We start from the raw sequence: 23,087 nt of genomic DNA, 5'->3' as shown, positions 1-23,087 counted from the left end.
GATATCATGGGTGGGGCCCAAAAATCTGTGTGTACGTATGTATGTTTACTTTATATAATGCTTAAACATGTTTGAATTAACTGTCAACGTATAAAATCCAGGGGATAGGACATAAAAAGACTGATGTCTCTTTTGAAAAAGTTGAATATTTTGAAGGCTGGGTGAACACCTGGCTGAAGTGAAACAGAACCTGCTTCCTTGAGATGGAGCACACACTCTGCTAACTGCCAGAGTGCCAGCATCCCTACTCCTGCTCTACATCATGCATTTCCACGGCCTGCCAGGCCCCTTGGGCATTTAAGTTTGTGGATTCCAGTCTATACCCCAGTAGGTGCCTCCCCACGCTGAAATAAGTCTTTCCTTGGTTTCTTTGCCAATGTGCTTAGTTTCTCCTGAACCTTGAGGAAGAATCATCAAAGTCTCCAAGACAGGCATAGGCAGGCAGCCTTCCAATGACCTTCTAATAAAAGTAAATGGCAGAGAATGCTCACATTGTACCCATTACACAAGAAAGTCTATCTCAGACTGGATGCCCTAGCTTGGTTTCTCACGGTCAGTTTCCTTCTGCTTCCCACCTTCCTGCTCACAGGAGATCTCGCCTCCCGTCTTCCCCCATCCCCTCCATCATCCACAGCTGTTAGAGACTGTGCCCCTTATCCCATCCCATCTCCGCCTCACACTTTGCCTCAGGGCAAGGTCTGTAGTGTTAAGACTGGCAATGGCCTGAGAGAAGAGGCCGATGAACCCCTGGGGCTGCTATTAGTATCAGACTTTAGACACATTACAAGTTAAACAGGCTTTTGTGGGCTGGCTGGGAGACACAACTACCGTGTATAATACTGTTTCTAAGGGAAAATTTAACCCACATTCTGAACAACAGACTTACAAATAAATATCTGCAATGTAGCCCATTAGTAAATCTGATGTTTCTAAGTTCCAGAAGATAATTGGGCTTCCCATTTGGAACTTAAGCTTCCTTAAGGCAAGACCCCTGTCTCTCTGTGCTGCTCTAGTGAAAAGCAGTAATATCAATACACTTATGGATCTTACTTAAGAGGAATGCTCAACTCATTTATTAGCTGAGGTCTCACTGTGTGTAAAGAGCTGTGCTAAGTAATGAAAACAAAACAAAGAGTAAAATGCTGCCTCAGAGGAGTTCACAATTCAGTGTGTATGTGGTAGAACTGGGGTGGGATAGAAAAGAAGCAAACAAAACTGAATAACTAGGTACTTATGAGTGATATAAGAGAATGCCATGGAGATTCAGCAAATGGTAGGACTTGAGATATTCTAATGATGGTGGTGGTCTGAAATAAAAACCAAAAAATAGGTAATATTTTACAAATGATGTGGGATTCCCCAGGCATTCCAGACAAAGGAAAGAGCACAAATGGCAGCATGGGAGTGAGAAAGTTCTGAACGTACTCAGAGGGAAAGGCCAGTTTGGATGGAATGTGGCCCATACATAGGGGATGACGGATTAGGCTGGTGGGTGAATCGGGGCCATTTTGTAGGAGGTGCTGGGCACCACGTTGAGGATGGCCATGTGCCTGCCTGAATGACACAGATATGCCAGGGCTTGGGCATGAGGGGAGGACACCAAGACCAGATGTGGAAAGACTAGTTAAAAAGCTATTGCAATTAGCAAAAGTTCATGAGTAGCTTTATGCTGGGGGTAAGGGAGTGGAAGGAGTGGCAGTGGGAATGGCAAGAAAGGGTTACATGTGAGAATATCTATGCTTTTTGAAATCTCAACAACTCTCTTAGATATGGGTAATGATGATATTACCTTTATATCAATTATCTAGCAATATTATTCTGATATAACCACTAATTCACTCATTCATTCACTGAACAAGTGGAGTGCTAAGGGCAATTTTCATGTTATGCATTTGATTCACATATGAGTAACTAGTCCAAAGTCAGAGACAGGAGAAAAGAAATGTTCTAGAATAATCTATGCAAATAAAATGCTCGTATACTATTGATGTTTCTCAAACTATTCATTTGGTCATTACATGAAAGATGCTACAAAAAAAAGAAAAAAAAAGATTCAGAAGACTGATGCTTACTAGCTCCCTTGGTGAGTCCCAACACCCATTCAAGGTGTCAAAGGTTCTGGTAAGCCCTGAAATTTAACCTTCACTGTTCAAACTTTGACAAAGAAGCTTTTTATTGAGTAATATCTATTAACTTTCCAAAAATGCATTTTGAAAACTATTGTTACAAAGTATTATATAATACAAAGTATACCCCATAATATACAATTATTCTTGTTAGACTGGCTCCCGCTTATAATCCTCACCTCGAAGATAAATCCAAGGGACTATATCAGGGTGTCATTCATACAAAGGTAATTTCTAGAATGCACCATTTATTCATGTATCAGGGATTTATTGAGCACCTACCACGTATCAGTCACCGTAGTTGGCATTAGAGATACAGTAGGAACTAAGAGGTATGTGTTCCTGTCTGTAAGGAACTAAACTCATGTTTAATCAGTAACACACAATCTTCACAATAATTAGTTCCAAATTGGCTATTCATTCTCCCAATCTCACTTTCCCCGTGATCTTCAAAATTATATTTACAGAAGGCATTTTACAGTGAAATTTCAAAAATTCCCTATTAAAAATGGCAAATGGAGAGGTATGATTCCCAAACGAGTATATTCCTCTATTTGCTAGCAGATCTGAGATTAGTTGAGAAAATGAGTTTAACAAGTACTGGTTCAAATAAAAACAGTTGAGGACTAATTGTGTTTTACTTCATCTGTGGAGTGCGCTCTCTCTGTAATGGAGAAGTCTACTGAAAACTCCTGAGTATCTTGCCCAATTTGGCATTCATAGCTAACTCTGGGAGCCAGCCTTCCCTTTCATAATCACAAATGTTTTGTGATTTTCTTTTTTTAATGATGACTGAGGTCTAACATTTTTAAATGATTCTAATATCTGACATACCTAAAAAATAGGCAAAATAAACTGTAATCTCTAACTGTATATTTAAAATATCAATAAAAATCAGCTCTTGGGGTGCCTGGGTGACTCAGTCAGTTGAGCATCCAACTCTTGATTTCAGCTCATGTCATGATCCCAGGGTCATGGGATGGAGGCCCAAGTTGGGTTTGATGCTGAGTAGCCTGCTTAAGATTCTCAATCTCTCTCTCTGCTCCTCTCTTCCTCTCCCCAGTTCATGGTCTCTCTCTCTCTCTCTCTCTCTCTCTCAAAAAATTAAAAATAAAATGTAAAAACTCGGCTCTGCATTGGAAATCAATAGCAACAGATTTAGCTTATAAGGGATGAAGAGAATGTTTTTAGTCTTGAGGCTTGGATGTTGTGTGAGCTTTATATAGAGGATAAGAGTAAAACTTCAGCCCTTTAACCACCCTGTTAAAGATGATATTTTACATGCAGTGTAATTCTGCAGCCATTAAGCCTTAAATGGGTATTAAGCCTGATGCAAAGTAATGAAATTGACAATGGAAACACATAGTGTGGATTCTTCAATCTGAGGAGAAAGGGCTGATTCATCTGTTTCAAGGGCCAGGCAAAGATAAAAGACCTCATCCCAAATGGGGCTGCCTCCTCCCCAAACCTTGGCATTCCCCTTCAGTGTGGTTCTCGGTGGAAAGTATTATTAATGTCAGTATCACTAGTGCTTGTAAAAGATTCATGGACCATTTCCTTCCCTTCTTGCTGAATTCCCCTGTCTGTGGCTGCTGCTGTTCTGTGTTCATCTTACTGTTGGGCAGTTTGGTGGCACCAGCTGCAGATTCTGTCACAATCCAGCATCCTGTCATGGAATCATAGCATTTTAGAGTTGGAAGGGGCTCACTGATGGCATTTTAAGGAGAAAAAAAATCTGAGGCTCACAGAAGGACAGTGACTTGTTTAAAGTCACGCAGTAAGCCTAGATTAGAGGCTTTCTAGGTTCTTTTATTTCTTTGTCTTTTTTTTCTCCTCTTCCTTTCCATTTTTCAAAATATCTATAAAGCCCTTTTTAGGGACCTGAGTTTGAGGCTAGGCAAAATCCTACAAGGTAAGGATACGAATTCTGTGTGGAGCCAGGCAAAAGGTTTTGGGAATTGCAATCAACAACTGTAGAAGGAATAAGAGAAGGGGAAAATTGCTATTAGAACACCACAGAGATAACTGTTTCAGGCAAGATGCAGCTACCAAACACGTCAACACCAAAGGATGAAAGTTTGAGGAGAAACTGGACATTAGCATAGTCCCATAGTATTTCCCCCAAGGTATTTATTTACTACAAAGGGAAAAATAATAACCTTGTGCTGGTAAAACTCAATAGACATGATCTGAATGAAATGACCAAAGTCAATATCAATAATAACACAGAGCAGGGGCGCCTGGTGGCTCAGTTAAGCATCCGACTCTTGACTTCAGCCCAGGTCATGATCTCACGGTTCGTGAGTTCGAGCCCCATATTGGGCTCTGTGCTGACAGTGCAAAACCTGCTTGGGATTCTCTCTCTCCCTCTCTCTTTGCCCTTCCCCATTCATGTGTGTGCTCTCTCTCTCTCTCTCTCCTTAAAAAAAAAAAAAGAAAAAAATAATAACACAAAGCCATCATGCACCCTCTTACAGCACACACAGAGAAGAGCGTACCACTTCTGAGGTATTGTTGCACAAAATGCCTTTTTATTCTAATCATGAGAATTATCAGATACACAGGAATAGAGGGTCATTTGATAAAATATGTGGCCAGTGTTTTTCAAAAGCAGCAAGGTCACGAAAGACAAGGGAAGACAGAACTGTCATAGATTGGAGGAGACTGAGGACATGTGACAATTAAATGCAATGTTGGATCCTGGAACAGGAAAAGGCCATTGGTGGAAAAACAGGTGTAAACCAAAAAAGACTGTAGTTTAGTTAATAATACTGTACTGATATTAACTTCTTAGTTTTGATTACTATACTGTGGTTATATGTGATGTTACCATTAGGGGAAGCTGGGTGAAGAGTGTATGGAAACTCTCTGAACTATTTTTGTAACTTTTCTACTAAGTCTAAAATTGTTTCAAAATACATTTTTCTAAAAAGAGAGAAAAGAAAAAGCTGTGGAGGAAAAGGGAGGACAGAGAGTGGATAATGGGATAGAGATGTAGCCTAGCAGCTTGACTATTCCTTCTAGAACCATCTAGAACCTGAGGCCACTGGGAATTTGTATTTCCTCTTGGGTTAATCTGAACTTGTATGTTATTATAATCATAACATACACAAGTTAAATACACTTCTGAGAATGAGTCCCTGGGAGTGGAAGGGATTAAAGAATTTCTGATTTCCTCATCACCTGCAGTTGTGGCCAGTGGAGCAGAGAGTTATGTCAAGTGTCTTCAGGGCTGGCTGGGGTCTGAGGCCAGCCACCCTGACCACTGCACTCTCAGAGGCTCACTTGGCTTAACTTGGAATGGAGAATTCCATTATCACAGGACATGACAGGGAGGGAGTACCCAGCCACAGGTTGGGGGCCACATCTTTGTGTATGATGTCTACTATGTTATGTATATACGTTTCTGAGAATGAAATGTGTTCTTGGAAACGTCTTCCTCATTTTTACATATATCACTGAAGAGTGTGTGTGAGAGAGAAAGAGACATGTCAGGATCCCAAAGAAAACAGCTTAGCTCTGCATTCCATTATATATACAAAGCTTAGTGATAAATTTGCAGAAGGGGTGGGAATGTGGTTTAGTTGGTATTTCCAAATGCAAAACAGGTCTCCCTTCTCCTCTATTGGGTTGTCCCTGTTTTCCAAGAGAATGAAAATGCGGGCATTCAGACTTGTTGCCAGAAACTTGCTTGGCAAAACACTTCAATTCCTTTGTAGAGAAAATAAGCATTTCTTCCAATGGGTGGGTTTCCATGCTGTCCCTGATTCCCGTGGTGATAATTGCCACATTTGGCTCCAGATCAGTGGACGTGGTAGAGAAAGCTACCTCCAGATTCCATATCCTAAAATCTCATGGAAGATTAACATGGACGTCAAACTGACATTACCAATTTAAAGGATTTAAACACTCAGCTTTAGAGTAAACAAAATCCAGTGGCAAGGTTTGGACAACTTCAGTGACATTAAACGATACAACCCAGATGTGAGGGAATGTAGACCTCATAAATGTATGTTTTCCATGGCAACTTTGTGAGAAAAATGTTAAGTTGCACATACTGGCTAATGAAAGAAAGAAAAACTCATAATTATTGGGTGACTTTTATGAGGGATATATCATGCCAGGTGCTTTATATACGCTGTCTGGTTTAAAATTTGCAGTGAGGTAACTATTGTTATTTCCATCATGCGGATGAGAACATGCCACTGAGAAATCTGCAATTTGCCTGGGTAATACACTGGTGAGTGGCAAAGTCAGGAGTTAATCTGTGTGGGTGTGACTTGAAAACCTTCGCTCTTTCCAAAAGTCAACACTGACCACATATAACATACTCTTGCTTAAAACCTTCCCATTTCTCACAGTGCCACTGGGTCAGCTAATGTCTTAGCCAACTTTCGATGTCTCAGGAGTGGCACCTGCCCTCCTTTCTGGCCTTGCATTCTGCCACACAGAACTAAAAGCCAGTCACCCAAGGTTAGGACCCTCTCACAAAAGCACATGGTGTCCTTACCCTCCCCACAACTGCCAGCATTCATTCAGTGTTGTGTGATTCTCCATCTACCAACACCCTATGCTCAGTGCTTAATGCCTGCTTGTGAAATGAATGAATGGACAAATGAATGAACGGATGAGAAAGAATAGGACAGTCCAAATACTTTGGTATTTTTCAAGTTTTTATGTACATCCTATGTAAGTGCTATGAATGTTACAACCCTCTGTGAATAATTCACTAAAGCAAATACTGGATAATATTCAATGGCTTTATTTCAGTGGTTCTCAACCAGGGTGATTTTGTTTCTCTTGCTCAGAGGACATTGGGCAATGTCTGGAGACATTCTGGTTGTCACAGCTGGGGGCAGAGGGGTGGTACTGGCATCTAGTGGGTAGACTCCAGGAATGCTGCTAAACATCTTACAATGCAAGACATAGTCCCCCCCAAACCCCAGAAAGAATGTTAATACTGCCAAGGTTGGGAAACACTGTTTTATTTGATTTAATGACATATACTTGAAAGCAAACAAGCTATAGCTTGTTGTTTGTTTGTTTGTTTGTTTCTGCTTTTAGTTCAGATTTCTGGCTACCCAGACAGGTTTTGTTGCCTCGATTTGTCTGAATTACCAAGAAATGTTGAAATTTTCCTGGGAAGATGCTTCTGGAAAGGTCAGAAACACTTTGGTTATCCTTACGCCTTTGCTCAGTAGCAAGTTTTTTTTGCACATTCGTTGACTATCAACTGGCTGTTGTCTACAACTCAAACTACATAATGAATCCAACACATAAATTATTTACTGAGATTTAATTCCAGGGACTGTTATCTGTGTATTTTTTTCTTTGCCAGCTAATCTGGTTCACTGCATTGGAATTTTGGTCATGCCCGGTTCTCCTTCTGCACTAAATTATCTCTATAACGTAGGATAAACAGAACAAGCCTGTGTGTGATATGCTTAACTGTTAATTTACCTAATTAAACTAATTCAATTAAATCATTTACATCTTTTTGGTATCACGCCAGTTGATACCACTGCAGAAGTGAGATGTTTTAGAAGATTATTGTTCAGCAAATGAATGGGGGAAAATAATGGAACACAAAATGAAAGAGAAGTCCAAATCTCTTGGCTTGAAAATTAATTGATACTGAAAGGATGCTGCTTTCAGAGGATACTGTGATTAGCTATTTTTCTGAAATCCATTGTCTCTAGAAATTGGTATTTTAACATAGGGATCATAATTTACTATGGAAGAGAGAATTTAAACACTATTTATATTTTCACATCTTTGGTACGTTTAAGTAATGTGTGCTCATCCCCATGTTAGGGTATGATTAGTACGATGGCTTGTGGGGCTGGCAAGACATGAACTGAGCAGATTCTTTTCAAAGAACCTGAAAAATAATTTTGCTAAATGACACAAATGTCTTTAGGATGTGTACATATTTCATTCACAAGTCATTATCCAAACATCGCTGTCATAGTGACAAGTGGGCAAAAGTAAATGTAAAACATTTGATGCCAATAAAAATCGAGAGAAAAAAAAGACAAGAAATTCTAGACAGGACAGCCTAAATAAATGGTCATCTTTGTAGATCTGCCATAAATCCCTGCTTTGGGCTTGGCTGATATGGAATCTGCATTTGCAGTGGGGCTTTAGATGCCCCAGGTTTGTTAATGCATGGGCCACCAGAGTTTTATGTCTCTAGGACTTCAGACTGGCAGGGGAGGAATGAAAGGTAGGACTTGGTCTTCTCTCTCTAGGAGCACACACACCCAGGGTGAGACTTGAGGCAATGCTCTGCCTGGATTTTCTGGATAAATTAAAGCCCTAGGTTTGGTAGAACTTCAAAAAGGCCACAAATCAAACTAACCCAGATTCCTTCGACTGAAGCAATCTTCTGAAGTCCACCAGGGAAACCTTCAAGATCCCATGATAAGGCACAGATATGCAATAACACACACTAGCTGCCTTGAGTTTCCTTATCACAGAAGTGTACTTGCTCTGCCACGCTTGGGGGGCAAAGAGGCAATATGTTTGGTCTCCCAGAAGTCCTTGCTTTCTCCCTGTTTCTACTTTAAATTCAAGCGCCTACTTTAAATTCTCCGCTCCTCCCCTCCATTTAGGAAGCACAAGGAGATCATTTATGGAAGGCAAACTGAATTATTTTAAGAAGATTTTTTTTTTCTATTTGGGAGGTGAACTCTGTCGATGTTTTCCTCTGCTCCACTCTTGGATGGGGCCATCCGACTTTACAAATCGTGATGATACCAGCATATCATAAACTTTCTCATGATACAGTTTTGGAGGTTGGCAGTCACATTCCTGATGCTAACGTTCTTCCCACCGCTAAGCTAAACTCATTCTCTCTGAGTAAATACCAGTTTCCTGAAGCCGAGGGTCACACTGTCTATCTGTCTTCATTGTCCTGGCATAATTACTGGCAAACAAAAGCACCTAAATTATTTATTTCATAGTTACTTTACAGAGAGTAAAGAGACCATTCCCTAAGTCAAACTCATCTCTCCATCCAAAGCAACTCTCTCAGGTTCACAGTAGGTTGGTGGTGGGTTCCAGGCACCCAGGCTTGGGTCTGAATTTCCTCCCTGATGGGTCAACTTGCCAAATGAAGTACATCCATATTTCCTACTGAGTACTCACATGCAGCGCGTCCTCGTGCCTTTGCTCTATTTCTTCGCAGCCATCCTCTTCATTCCTGAGACCTTCTGTCATTCCCAGTCTGCAGTGAATACTATGGGTTGGGAGGAAAACTAGAAAACTGCCATTCTTCCTGTATTAATCTGCCAGGGCTGCCGGAAGAGAGCAGAACAGAATGGGTAGCCAAAGATGGCCATCTTCTCCCCATGTCATCATATGGCCTTTCCTCTGTAACTTCCTCTGACCAGTCTGGACTGTGTTGGTCATTCCTTTCACCTGCCAATGACTGGTTTAAGTCTGGTCATGTGATCCAAATCTGGCCTAAGCGAGAGGAGGTAATGGGGGCTTCAAGGAAAAGTTTGCTCTTAAGAAACCTAGAAACTGATGCTTCCTTTTTACCTCTGGATGATATCGGGTGTCAGAGTGACACCTGGGATTTCTGTGCCTCTACTGCAATCTCCAGGGGACCTGAAGTAAGGGCACGTGAACACAAGGACAGCATTACTCAGAAGAGTTTGAAGAAGTCCAGTCCTTGATGACATTGAGCCATAAAATCTACCCACACTGGAGAGCCTGCCCTACCACTAGATTGTTATTAGGTGAGATGGGTACCTTTTTTCTTGTTATTTAAGCCAGTTTGAAATACAGTTTTACCACTTTCATCTAAAATCAACCTAACTAAGAGAACGGATTCAGGCCACTTACTAGTCACTTACTACTCACTCTCAGTGCCTCAGTTCCCTGATTTGTAAAACAGCGATAATAACACTTACATCCCAATGTTACCGTATAACTTGAGTGAACTCAGTTACCTAAGGCACTCAGCGCATCATCTTGGACCTAGCAGGTGCACAAAAACAAGGGCCATTATGACCTTTCATTCTTCTGGGGGCCTTTGATACCTTGGAAATCGCTTCTCTTGTACCTCCTGCATATGTGTTCATAAGCAGAGTGGCCTAATGATTCACACTACCAATATTTTTACGTGCAGAATTAGAATCTAGGCTTGCTAGTTCAAGGAACTCTGCAACCAGTTCATTTGTCAAGTAGTGTAAACTACTGACCTAAAATGCAATTATCTTTTTTCTTTAGCAAAAATGTATATTATCCTATAGGAATTTCCCTTTCCTGAAATGGTTCACTGGGCTGCACTTTCTTATCCGGAGCTTTCTTAAGCAGGACAAATCGGCATGGCGGTCTCATAACTGGGGTCTCATGACTGACTCATCCCACCGCCTCCTGTACTTTGTTGTTTCTCTCACTGCTTGGTTCTCTGCACCCTACCTGCCCAGCCCCCCAACCCCTAACACAATGGTTTCTAGGAGTAATTATCCACAAGTGCTTAGTGAACAAATGCTTGGCTGTAGGGATCACTGTAACAAAGGTTGGGGAGACACTGGTGATAGGAGGATGGATAGGAGAAGCCAGGTAAGCATATTTCTGGAAAGTGCATTGTGGGGCATTTGTCCCTGTGTTCAACTCCCTGGACAGACTGTGGCTCAGGATGCACACCTATGCTGTGGCCACGTGGGGGCGCCAAGACGGCCCAGCCCAGAAAGAATGTTTATGTACAAATACATATGTACCTTACACACCCAGCCATTTGCTAATCGCTTAATCTGTGCCAGACACAATGCCCCAACTTTCATCATCTCACTTAATCACCACCATTCTAAGAGTATGAAGCCCATTTTATAGATGGAGACACCGAGGATGCAAAAGGTAAAGTGACTTGTCCAAGGCCCTATAGTAGATGCCTAAAAGAGTCAAAACTCAAACCAGAGCCCAAAGATTTTATATTCAGGAGCCGAAGGATTTGAGGGCTGTCCCTTATTCAGAAGATGCTGTAGGACCCACGCGCATGGCAGAATGGAGTCATGCTGGTGGATGCCCTCTAGTGTGTGATAAAGCAAGAGAAGCACTCAGTGAAGAAATAAAATGACTACTCCCAGCATGGCCCTGGGCAAATCTCAGAGACCCTGGCTCTATGTACCCATTTGAAGAATTGGCATATGAATATCGGCCATGTCTTTCGCTTGAGGTCATTCCAAAAATCAGGTAGGCAAAACCTATCAAAGCACTTCAAATAACATCAACAGTCTAGCACCAGATTAAGGCACACAGTAAGCGCTCAATAAATGTTTGAGAAATCAGTTAAAGCAGCACAGAGCCAATTTCTTTACCTTTTAAGAAAATTGTTTCTATGTCTTATCTTCGAATTATGATCCTTTTTTTCGCTGTCTCTTCTTTCTCTTGTTTTCCATGCCATCCTTCATTGCAGCCAGTCCATAGCATTCACCCTCGGTTCCCCGCTAGCCACACCTCAGTGGGTACTAACTGGCTAGTCCCAGCTGGTGTGCACTGGGCCGCCCACAAGTCCTGGGCAGCCTGCTTGTGATGGCCAGAGCTGGGCTGGTGACAAATGGGCTCTCTGTGCCTGTGACCTGGTGGGGCCAATTAATCACCAGGAGGTGCTCTTTCTGCATATGTATGGCCAGGAGCACCCCTGACCTTCCATTAGAGACAGGGAGCCCAAAGCTTTGGGAGAGACTTTTTTTTTTTTTAAACTAGAGAGACAAGAAAGGAGGGAGGCAGTTTGAGAGAGACAGAGAAAGAACTCAAAAGAGAGAAAGAGAAAGGTCAGAAACTAAAATGGAGTATGAAGGCTGATGAATGGTCTCAGCCAGACGGTGGCTGTCCTGTCTGGCCTTAGGAAATCACATTAATAGGGATCAGTAAAGAATTTGGGTCAGAATTATGAAAGGAAACTCTTACAAGGAAAGAGTTCGACCATAGTTCTACAGCCCAAAGCACCCAAGAATGTCTTCAATCATATTCATAGGATGTGTGTGTGTGTGTCTGTGTGTGCCTGTGTACCCAAGAGTGAGAGCCGTTCATGTGCACCTGTACTGATGAAGAAATATGTGTGTGGGGGGTGCTTAATAAGAAAAAAATATATGGCTGTGCCACACAAGGTGCATATAAACCAATACACTATCGAGAGGCACTCATTATATCTGTTTTTATCACAAAGCGTAAACATGAAGAAAGAGGTCACAGAATACTCAAAGATATACCTTGAAGATTCTCTCTGTGTCCTCAAAAAGCACCAGAATCTGCTGCAAGGGAAATTTCAGAGAAATCCAAGACAGCGCCTTTCTTTCCCTTCCCTAAGTTCTGTCCACATGCATAAAGATGTCAGTGTGTTGATTATTCTGATTAGACTTTTAGTGTAATTTACGGGGTCCAGCCATTGTGCCTGGGTGTCTGGCCTGCACTTGCTGCCCTGATGATGCCATTTTTAAAATGTCAGCTCAGCTGTGATTCATGGCTGATGCTAGTGACATTGCTGCTGACCTGAAAGAGTCAGGCAGCAATATTTAATTAAAGAAAAGAGGGAAAAAAAAGAAGAAGAAAGAAAAAGAAGGAGAAGAACCACCAGCCTAAGGAAAGGCGAAGGCAAAATCTAAAAGAAACAAATTCATCTCTGGGAAAATCAGCATCTCAAAATAAGGAAGCGGCACCAAGAGTCCTCTGTATGTTCATTTATTCATAGTGCTTCGTGTCCACCTGTCATGTGGACTCAGAAGGTCATGCTTAATGAGGGCGACCATCACTTAGAGCCCACTCACCACCATTCGACTGGTTCCCACTCTGTCTCTGCAGGGATCCCCTGGGTGGCGGAGTGGCACTTTCCCTAGCTTCAGCCCTTGCCATGCCAGGGTCAGCATGCCTGCTATCCGGCCCACTGACCACATAAGCGCCTGGGCTCTGGCTACCCGTTCCCCCTCAGGTGATCTCTTACCAGCTTGCACAAGGCCATCCTCAGTTCTGAACTCCCAGCCCTGGAGGCTGTGCAAGCTTCGGGGTGCAACGGACACTGTGGAAATGGACACGTGTTCTGCCTATCCGGGGTAGATCCAGGCTCCACTACCACCACCACCAGGTGCCACATGCTCACACTGAGAAGGAAGGACCTCCCCGGCTTTGTGAAGTTAGCAGTTTAAGTGAAAGAACAATTATCCCTGAAACTGCATACATTCACTCATATGTAGACACATACGTCCGTACACGGCAGCCAGGAGGCCTGATGACAAGCCCCTTTTCCAGAAGGGGAAGGACAGAGTTTCTCATTAATGAGAAGGCCGAAGAGAGCGAAGGTTTGAGAACTAGGGCCGGCCTTTGTCCAGTCCTGCGGGAGCCAGGCTATTGTCTTCCAGGCTCTCCTTCCCTGGTGACCCCAGGGTCAGGGGCACACATGCCGGCCTTGAACTCTCCGTCTGTCTCCCCCACCATATTAATTACTATTCCCTTTGGTCAGGCTAAGAAAACAGCCTTGACTGCATTAGTGCTAATTAAGAAGAGTGAGCTCGCCATCCTGGCAGCCTCCATCGGTCCGTTCAGGCCAGGAAGGGGCCCTGACAATCTTATTACTGGAGAAGAAAACATCTCCCTATGCTCCTTCCTGATAGGGTGAACACGGGATGCCCTCCCTCCAACCCCCAATGGTGAGTTCGTCTCTTCCATTATGAACGCATCTGCCCTCAGCAACCCGTGACGAGCAAGGACAGCCTGGGTCAGCCAGACACACAGGGCAGGGGAATAGCTACATTTCCTTAAGCCAAAGGGAGTTAGCTGAGCAAATGGGGGATCATGCCCATTTCTGACTCCATCTGTTGCCTTCTTCCTTCGTCACTTGCCATAAATAAATTATAGATAGACAAATAAATTGAATGAATATGGATCACTAAATATCATCCCCTAAACGTATCATGCTCTCCACTTGAACTCACAAAGTAGTAACTGGCTCATGAGGGGCACAGAACATTCTGGAAGCATGCAAGCCTTTCTACAAGGATCTGAAGACACGCAAGACTTACCTGGACCTTCCTCTACATCCTGTCCTGTCACCCTCACCATGCTGATCTACCACAGTGACCCCCCTACTGGCATCAGTCATTGTAACTCTGGTGACCCCATGGAGGATGGATTGGAGCGGACATTCTGAAAGACACGTGGGTATGCCACATGCATGCTTTACAAAACACCCGCTTGATCCCTCTGTTTGTAGAGGAAAATTCCTTGGCTTGGTTCACAGGCACTTGATGGCCTAGACAAGGCCTTCCTTCCTTTTTCAATCTTTTCTGAGCCACCACATACCAGGGCAGCAATTTCCCCCAGTCACCCCATACTGGGGGTAGGACTTCCCCCCAGTCATCCCACACCAGGATAGCAATTCCTCTGGCACCTCACACAGGGAGAGCAGTTAATCCAATCACTGCCAGGCAGGCATAGCAAACACGGAAGCTTGTGCGGTCCAAGAAGAGAGAATATACGCCCCAAGCAAGCGCTAGGAGCATGCAGCTGATGGGAGGGCCCAGCCTCTCTTATCCCCCCAAAGGGACAAAGGGGACAGCTACTCACCTACTGACCACTGTTATTTGGAAATAAAGACCACTGGATTCCTACTCACGCACTGTTCTCACAAGAAGCGTGCCCCCGACGCCAGTCCAGACAAGCTGCCCACAGTTCACATTCCCCTCAATAAGCCAGACATCCTCACCACTCCACACCTTGCTCATGACTCTGCCTTTGTCTGTCTCGCACAATCAGTGAGGGCCTCCTCACCTGCTATGAACTTAGCCCAGGACAACCTACCATCAGCTGCCACAGCTCAGACGTACCAGGAGGCACAGTATAATTCGAATTTCAGTTGACAAAGAATAGTTTTTAAGTAGAAGTATGTCCTAAATATTGCATGAGCTATACTTACACTAACACTAAAAAGTATCCATTGTTTACACAAAATGTAAATTCAACCGGGTGTCCTTTACTATTTTTTGCCCACCCTACATTCTTACCAGGCACTGAGCTAGATGCTTGGAATAGAGCATGCAACAAAGTGGGCCAAAAACCAAAACCAAACAAACAGACAAACAAAAAAAAACCCCCAAATCCAAAACAAAAAAACCCCTTTCCATGTGGAGCTACAGTCTGCAGGCAGAAGCAGGGGTTACTTCTATTCCAACATCAGTTTGGCTCAAGAGTTTACTAGATAGAAGTCAGTCTAGGCATATTGGTCTCTGAGTCCCAGCTCTACTTCCGGCCAGAGAGCCCCTTAGGTGTCACTGCCCTCAACTCAGAAGTGGGGAGATGGCACCTGTGTTCAGGCTATTGTGAACATATGAGGTAATGGATTCAGGTACTGTCCTAGGACAATGCCTGGCATCAAGTGGGTGATGGCAAAGCACTGGATCAGGTGACAGCTAGTACTAACCACTAATCGTCTACACTTCTGAGTTCTCTTACTCCATACATCTCTCCAAAGGAGGGATGACATCCTAACTCTTTATGTTTCTGGTGCCTACCACACTGCTGGCATGTGGCAGGGACTCAATGGGCCAGCTTAGTGGGTCAAATTATGGCTGCTTTAGCACAGGACAAGACATGAATTTTGCTTGCCCAACAAAGAGAAATAAAAGTTTGAAGCAAGTTTCCTGATAAAGAAGGCCAAGCAACCAACTACAGAGAAAGAGTGGTTTACTGGTTTACCCCAAGTAATGCGGTTTACATATTAACTCCAAGTGGATATTAACAGTAAATTCACTTTGCTTTCCCTTTATAGATGCTCTCTAAGGCAACTTGTTTCTAGGGACTTTGGTGCAGAGATGGCCTTGAAAAATAAAGGACCCTAAGGTTTATGGGAGCCTGGGCTTTATTTTTTGGGAAACATGTTTTTGATTACAAAAGTAATTTGCAAAATAGAGAAAAGTTACAAAAGGCCCAAAACTCATCCATAATCCCTACATTCAGGGATAGTCCTTTTCAATATTGGTGCATTCTTCTGTCCCTTTTTGTCACACGTATGTGTGCATTTATATATATGTCTCCCCTTCAGGGATATGCCTACACATTTGGACAATAATTTGTGGCCCTATTTTATGTAATTGTGTGTGCTGTTTCTTTCACTTCATAGTTTTCAAAACATTAGTATTCTTAAGCAAGCAAGCTTTTTACAAGTCTCATACTATTCCATTTATATATATATACATATATATATACACACACACATATACATATATATACATACACACACACATAAAATCTATAAATGTTCATTATTTATAAATCCAATTACTTATTGTTAGATAATCCCCGCTTTTTAACCCATTATTTGTAATAATGATGTGATGCGCATCTTTTTATACATGATTCCTTCTTTTTTTATATAGGATTCCAAGATTTATCGCCTTGGGAGAGAAAATCCCAAAAGTCAGGTCAAGGGCATGCACTTTGCTTAAGATCCTTGAAACACAGAAAGCACCAGACCTGTAAGAATCGCTACGACCAAGTGTAAAGAGACACCCAACGGCCTTGCTGAGACAAAGTGAAATTCCACTGGTGTCAGTGGAGATGGGTTTCTACACGGGGAGAAGTAACTAGATCTTGGCACCCTAATCTCATCCCCAGGAGTCTCCTCCATTTGGCAAGGGGAAGGTTGAGGTTTGATTTTTGCGAAGGCAGCCAGTTGGTTTCCTTACACCAATAGGTTGTTAAGAACTCTTCAGCTGATATGATTTCCCATGAGCATTTGTAAAATTCATTACTAAAAGCAAAATGTATCTCTGCCTAGGTTCCAACGAAGCTTCCTATCTAAATGCAAGAAAATAGAGCTTGATGGACTTTAAACTTTAAAAAATTTCAGAAACATTGCTGTAAAAAAAAAAAAAAACTTGACACTGGGGATGGCAAATGCTCGGTTTATATGCCATTACTCCCCAGTCTTCTCCCTGGGGAGTACAGTCTTCTTTTACAAGGATCCTGGATTTGACCTCAGGGTCCTCATCACTAGTCTGGATTAGTCGACTGGACTTAGCACATAACTCCATTTTACAGTCTGGCTACCAAAATATAAATATAAAGGAAATTAGTAGGGGCAGACTGTTTTACAAAGGGGTGAGGAGTCCAGAGCCCAAACCACCGCCTTCCCCTCAGAAAGGGAAGTTTGATGGTCACCAATCCAGTCAATCCATTTCAATGTCCCCAAATCCTAGCATTTCAAGATTCTTGTGTTATTCACGCAGCAAGAGATCACCTTTCACAGAAAAGAGCTCATTATGCCTCTTGTTGGCCCTCTCTGTCCCACGACTCCTGGTCACTGGATCCCGGAATAAGCAGAAGCAGTCGGGATGCAGGAGGCCCAACGCTGCCTTCACAACAGCAACGGGGACTTAGCTGCAACAATGGATTTTCGATACGAAGATTGTCTTGGATGGAATCACTCTTCTGACTTTTTTTCCAATCTGGACTGTAAGAGGCTATAAGATGCTTTCAAGAGGCACAGGTTTTATTTAAGGCACCTCCAAGTTCCCCCCTCCCAGAAATCATCGAATTAAAAACACAGACTCGTGCTGAGGACCTTCACTCCGCTAGTGCGGTTGAGATAACATCCTGCTGAGACTCATATGTGGGCAATGCATCAGAAGACAGAGATGGGGGGGCCACTGTCCCAAGAGCCCTCTCGCATCCCCCGGTCCATATTCTGGCCGAATGGAAGGGAAAAGCAGGGCCATTTACCCAGCTCCAGGGCCTCCAAGGAGCAGAGCATCTAGCAGGTCTGGGCCATTGCCATGGAGCTGCCACTGGGTATTACTATCACTCCAGACAGCAGCAAGCCCCCTGAAAAGAGAGATTTCAAACTCCACAAGCTTAGCCTTCCATCCCCTTGTTCTCCCAGCCTTATAAAAATAGAAAGAACACATGTTCCCATTAGTCACTTGCTTGAGGGTTGCTGTGGGGTATATGCAAGCAGCCTGTACACTGGAACCGAATTTGAATATCATTTGCATCTTCCAGGTAGACAATGGGCACCGCATCAAACGCACGGCCACAGCCACCCTCCTCTGAGCCTCAGCAAGGCACCGAGTGAGGCAGACCAGATGACATTTCCTGGGAACAAGGCCTATCATTTGTATGCTTTCACATCCACTTGATAAAGGTCCCTCCTGGTGACCGAGGCCCACCCCAGCTGGAGAGGCATTCTGAGAGGCTTTTAATTAAACTTCTGCTTGCCAAGAGTGGTATGCATATGCACAGGAGGGCTGGCACTCATGGGGGAGCGCTAAAGACAGCCACTTCCTTTGCTACTGTGTGTCCTTAACTCTCTGAGGTCACAGGCAAAAGCACGGCCCGTGCTAGCCCCTTGCAGAAGAGCACGTGGGGTGAGATGCACAGCTGGGCCCAAGCTCCGGTGGCACAATTCTTCCTTTCCTCGCTGGTGGAGTCCTGGCTTCCCTGGCACCTGTGGGACCCCCAGGGCAGCAGCCACATCCGGGGAAAAAGGACAGGTTGGGGCTGAATGGAGGTTGGCTCACGGCAGAGCCAGAAGGAGAAAGTCTGGAAAAGACTTCAGACCCTACAGGTGGCTTAGTTATCGACCTGCACGTCCCTTCTGGGAGGTTGGTGGGCTCCAGGAGCACTGTGTTCTTTGTGGCTCTGACCTGCCTTGACCCGACCTTTGTAACTCTATCAGGACTAGTGGTCAGTAGTTATCAACTGTCAATAAACCGCCAAAAAACACACACTTTAATTCAGAATACGGGGAGGCCCATCTATTTGCTGATCGATCTTGGCCTTGCAAGTTGACAAAATGCAGAGTCCCTTGTCTTCTTATCATAATACTGAAAATATGTGCTGCGACAAATTGAATGATCTACACCTCTCACGCCCCCCTCCTGGGGCCCTTAGTAAACACAAGGTGATTGATTGGGATAAAAGGTGAATGGGAGGGCTGTGGTATTCCTCTCAAGAAACCGATGCCACACAACAACGGACTAAAGGACTAATTAGTCCATCTCATTACTGTATCTACTAAAATCCTATAAAAACAAAGCAGGGCTACCGTACCCCAGTTATCTGGGTAATTTGCAAATAATCTGCATGTGTTTGAATAATTGAGGCAAAAACAGAGTTTGGAGGCTTCACGATCTATTTGAATAGGTACTTGGAGTCACTGGATTCTTGCCAACCCCTTTCCATGGGACCTTGCGCTGCATTGATTTGTCTCTGGTTTTGTAATTTCTCCCCCTCCCCTCCACAGAAAACAATAATGTGTTTTGGGAGGTGATCAGATCACATAATCGCAGCTGCTCTCAAAATGCCGAGCAGGTATGTGGGAGTGCTGGGCCAGCCTTCTGCTCTCCAGTTGCTGTGACAGTGGTGGAGATGAGCAAGATCAGTGACTTCAGAGGTCCCTTCTGCATGGACTATTTGCCCGAGCTGATCACTTAAATTGGTCAAGCAAGCAATTTGGCTGATACTTTCTAATAAAGTTCTATCACCACTATTTAAATTGTCTGTAAGGTGTGGATAAGAATCCTACTGACTTTCCAGAGCTGTGATATGGAGTAAATGAGGGAATACCTGTGAAATGGTTAGAACAGTCTAACAGGTAACAGATAAAACTCAATACATGTTAGCTATTATTACTGATATGATTTCTGTTACTATGATCATAGAATCATCCTAATTGTTAAACTGGTTGGCCATATGGCACAGATTCAAGTTCTTGGTGTATGCAGATGGAATCTGTGTTTCCTTTGTCACACCTGCATGAAGGGCCATAGGGTTTCTCAGTCTCAGTACTATTGATATTTTGGACCAGATAATTCTTTGTTGGGGGACTGTCTTGCATACTGTAACATTTGTGTCCTCTATCTATTAGATACCAGTAGCATCCCTTTCCCCAGTTATGACAAACCAAAATGCCAGGCATTGTCAAATGTCCCCAAAGGGCAAAATTGCCCTGGTTGAGAACCATCAAGATACAGTCACAGTCATGAGTTTTGTCTCTCAGGCTAGTGCCCTCATATTCTGCCATAGCCTCTTTTCAAGTGTCCCTACCCACTGGGATGGTTCCTATAGGCACTCACAAATGAGTCACTGTGGCTACCTTGGGAAACGGCTGTTTGTCTCTTGGGCAGTTTCAGTCTGTCGGTACTCATCTGCTACTGAAGGCTGGGCTGACTTATAGACCTCTAGGGTACCTTCCCAGCACTGATGTCCATGCTAGAACATATCTGCTGATGCTTCCCAAGTGGGTGGTGAGTCCTCCCTTGGCCCAGAGTACTGGGCAATGGCTATCCATCATCACTGCTACTGTGGCTACCAGGGCCCCACGTGCCTGGCTCACAACGTTCTCCGAGACCATGTGTACAGTGAAGCCAGGTAATATCCTGGCTTAAGTGGGGGGGAATGGCTCTGGTTTGCTTTTATGTTCCACTAGATGGACACCAAAGCAATCCAACCTGTTCTCTAGACATGGTACAGAGCTTCACCGAAAATAGGTCTTTGGATTCATACAAGAGTCTTAGGGAGGTGACTCAAAGCACACTTCTGTGTCACTGGCTGTCTTGAACTCCAAATCATGATTTTCTTCCCTCCACGCATGCCTTATAATTGATTCAAGCTAGCCTGGCTTCTCAGAGACAGAAATGGCCTCAGGTTCTTGGCCAAATAGCCTTTGGGGAGGCCTGGAGCCTACCACTTGCCTGATGTGATCAGCTGGAACCACTTCTGCCTAAGAATCATTTGACTTCTGGGGTGCCTGGGTGGCTCAGTCCATTAAGCATCTGACTTCGGCTCAGGTCATGATCTCACGGCTTATGAGCTTGAGCCCTGTGTCGGGCTCTGTGCTGACAGCTCAGAGCCTGCAGCCTGCTTCAGATTGTGTGCCTCCCTCTCTCTCTCTGCCCCTCCCCTGTTGATGATCTGTCTCTCTCAGAAATACATTAAAAAAAATTTTTTTAAAGGATCACTTGACTTCTTACAAATAGGAAAAACTTAATTTTGGAGAAATACCTTATTCCGCAGATGAAAAACCTTAGGGCCAGAGAGATTAAATGACTGGTTCAAGGTCACACCGCTAAGAAGTAACAGAGGAAAGAATAAGGTGCTCAATTCCCTTCTTGGTGACTATCTTTAACTTGCAAACTACAAAAAATGTTGCAGAAATTAATGCATTAATTTTAGGAAAGGGGTGTTGCACAACAATGCCTTTTTTATTGGCATGGGATTAAAGAGTATTCATGTATGTAGTGGAAAACTAAAGCTTATGCCTTCAAGCACCAAAATTTTGTTTTCACTTTAAATATTTTAGGGGCGTGCCTAGGTGGCAGTCAGTTAAGCATCTGATTTCGGCTCAGTCCAACTCCTGCATTCGGCTCTATCCTGACAGCTCAAAGCCTGCAGCCTGCTTCCCATTCTGTGTCTCCGTCTCTCTCTGCCCCTTCCCTGCTCGCACTGTTTCTCACTCTCTCAAAAATAAATAAACATTAACAAAATTTTAAATAAATAAGTAAATAAATATTTTAATAAAATATTCCTAAAACACATTAAATAAGAATATGTCAAAGTTTCTTTGACCTCATCAGTGTGCACATTTGGTGTCATACCATTTTTTCTGTAGAAGGCTTTTCCCCGCTATTGCTTAGGCATTTTTTATTTTGTTCTAAATAGACAATAAAACTGTATGTAATTTCTGAATAAATGAGATCATCTATTAACGATATTTTCACTAATAAATCCATGTTTACCAGCTTTTGGAGTGTAAAACTGTTTCCAACTTGGAAATGTTAATCAAAATAAAGTTATATCTCACTCGTTTCTAGATATGCCCTATTTGCCGACTTTACCCACTAAGCATTCATGCCTGTTAGTTTTTCAAAGTATTTGCAGACCAAAGGGGTCTTTGAAAATTCCTCTGTAGTCTTTCTCAACATTTTTTTTAACGTTTATTTATTTTTCAGAGAGAAAGAGAGACAGAGTGCAAGCAGGGGAGGGGCAGAGAGAGAGACACACACACAGAATCTGAAGCAGGCTGCAGACTCTAAGCTGTCAGCACAGAGCCTGATGCGGGGCTCAAACTCACAAACGGTGAGATCATGACCTGAGCTGAAGTCTAACGCTTAACCGACTGAGCCATCCAGGTGCCCCCAGTCTTTCTCAATATTATGCCTCTTTTTTAAACCAACGGGCACCAAAGAAAGCTCAAAGTTAAAGGCAATATTTTCTTTCAACATAGATGTTCAGCTTTTTATTTGGTTTCCTTTTCTTGAGTCAGATGGTCTAACAGAGCTTGATTAGACGGACAAGTGCCCTAAACCTAAGACATGACAAAGGTGGGTCCATCAATTGTACGTCTGAGGCAGGGGAATGTCAAAAGTGTATTTGCCTAATTCCATGGTCCCACTTTATCACTCTCTCCCATTCCTGCAACTCTCAGCTCCTGAGAACTCGAGCTCAACAAGAAAAAGTATAGAATAAGGCTTGACGACATTATCACAAAGTCAGATTAACAACAAATAGGGGGAAACAAAAATTGGATCTTCCCTGGTAAAGATGTTTTCCCTGCAGAAGGGTAGATGCTGATAATTCGGTCCCTGGGATAAGTCCATCAATCATTATGAATTCAGTGGCTCAAAGGCAGTCGTGACCATTTGAACAAAGCCACAGAAATCATGAGCGAAGAGGATGTGAAAGCACATTACAAAATGCACATAACTGGATGAAAGAAATAATCATCAAAATGTATTTTAAGTTCTTGTGAATGAGCAATTTTCTACGTTGACAGGAAAAAAATAATAAATATCAAATGCAAATTGTATTCATCTATGCATTGCTTCTGGGTTCTATAAAATTCAGGAATTAAAAAGAAAATCCTCAGCTATAAAGTAAAAAAAATAATAATGTGTTAGTAATAACCCTTAATAATTATTACTATATTTACGTCAAATGAGAATTTTCAGAACCTCAAAC

Source organism: Panthera tigris, chromosome E2 (genome assembly GCF_018350195.1).
Source record: "Panthera tigris isolate Pti1 chromosome E2, P.tigris_Pti1_mat1.1, whole genome shotgun sequence".
NCBI lineage: Eukaryota > Metazoa > Chordata > Mammalia > Carnivora > Felidae > Panthera > Panthera tigris.
This window is presented reverse-complemented; position numbering follows the sequence as displayed.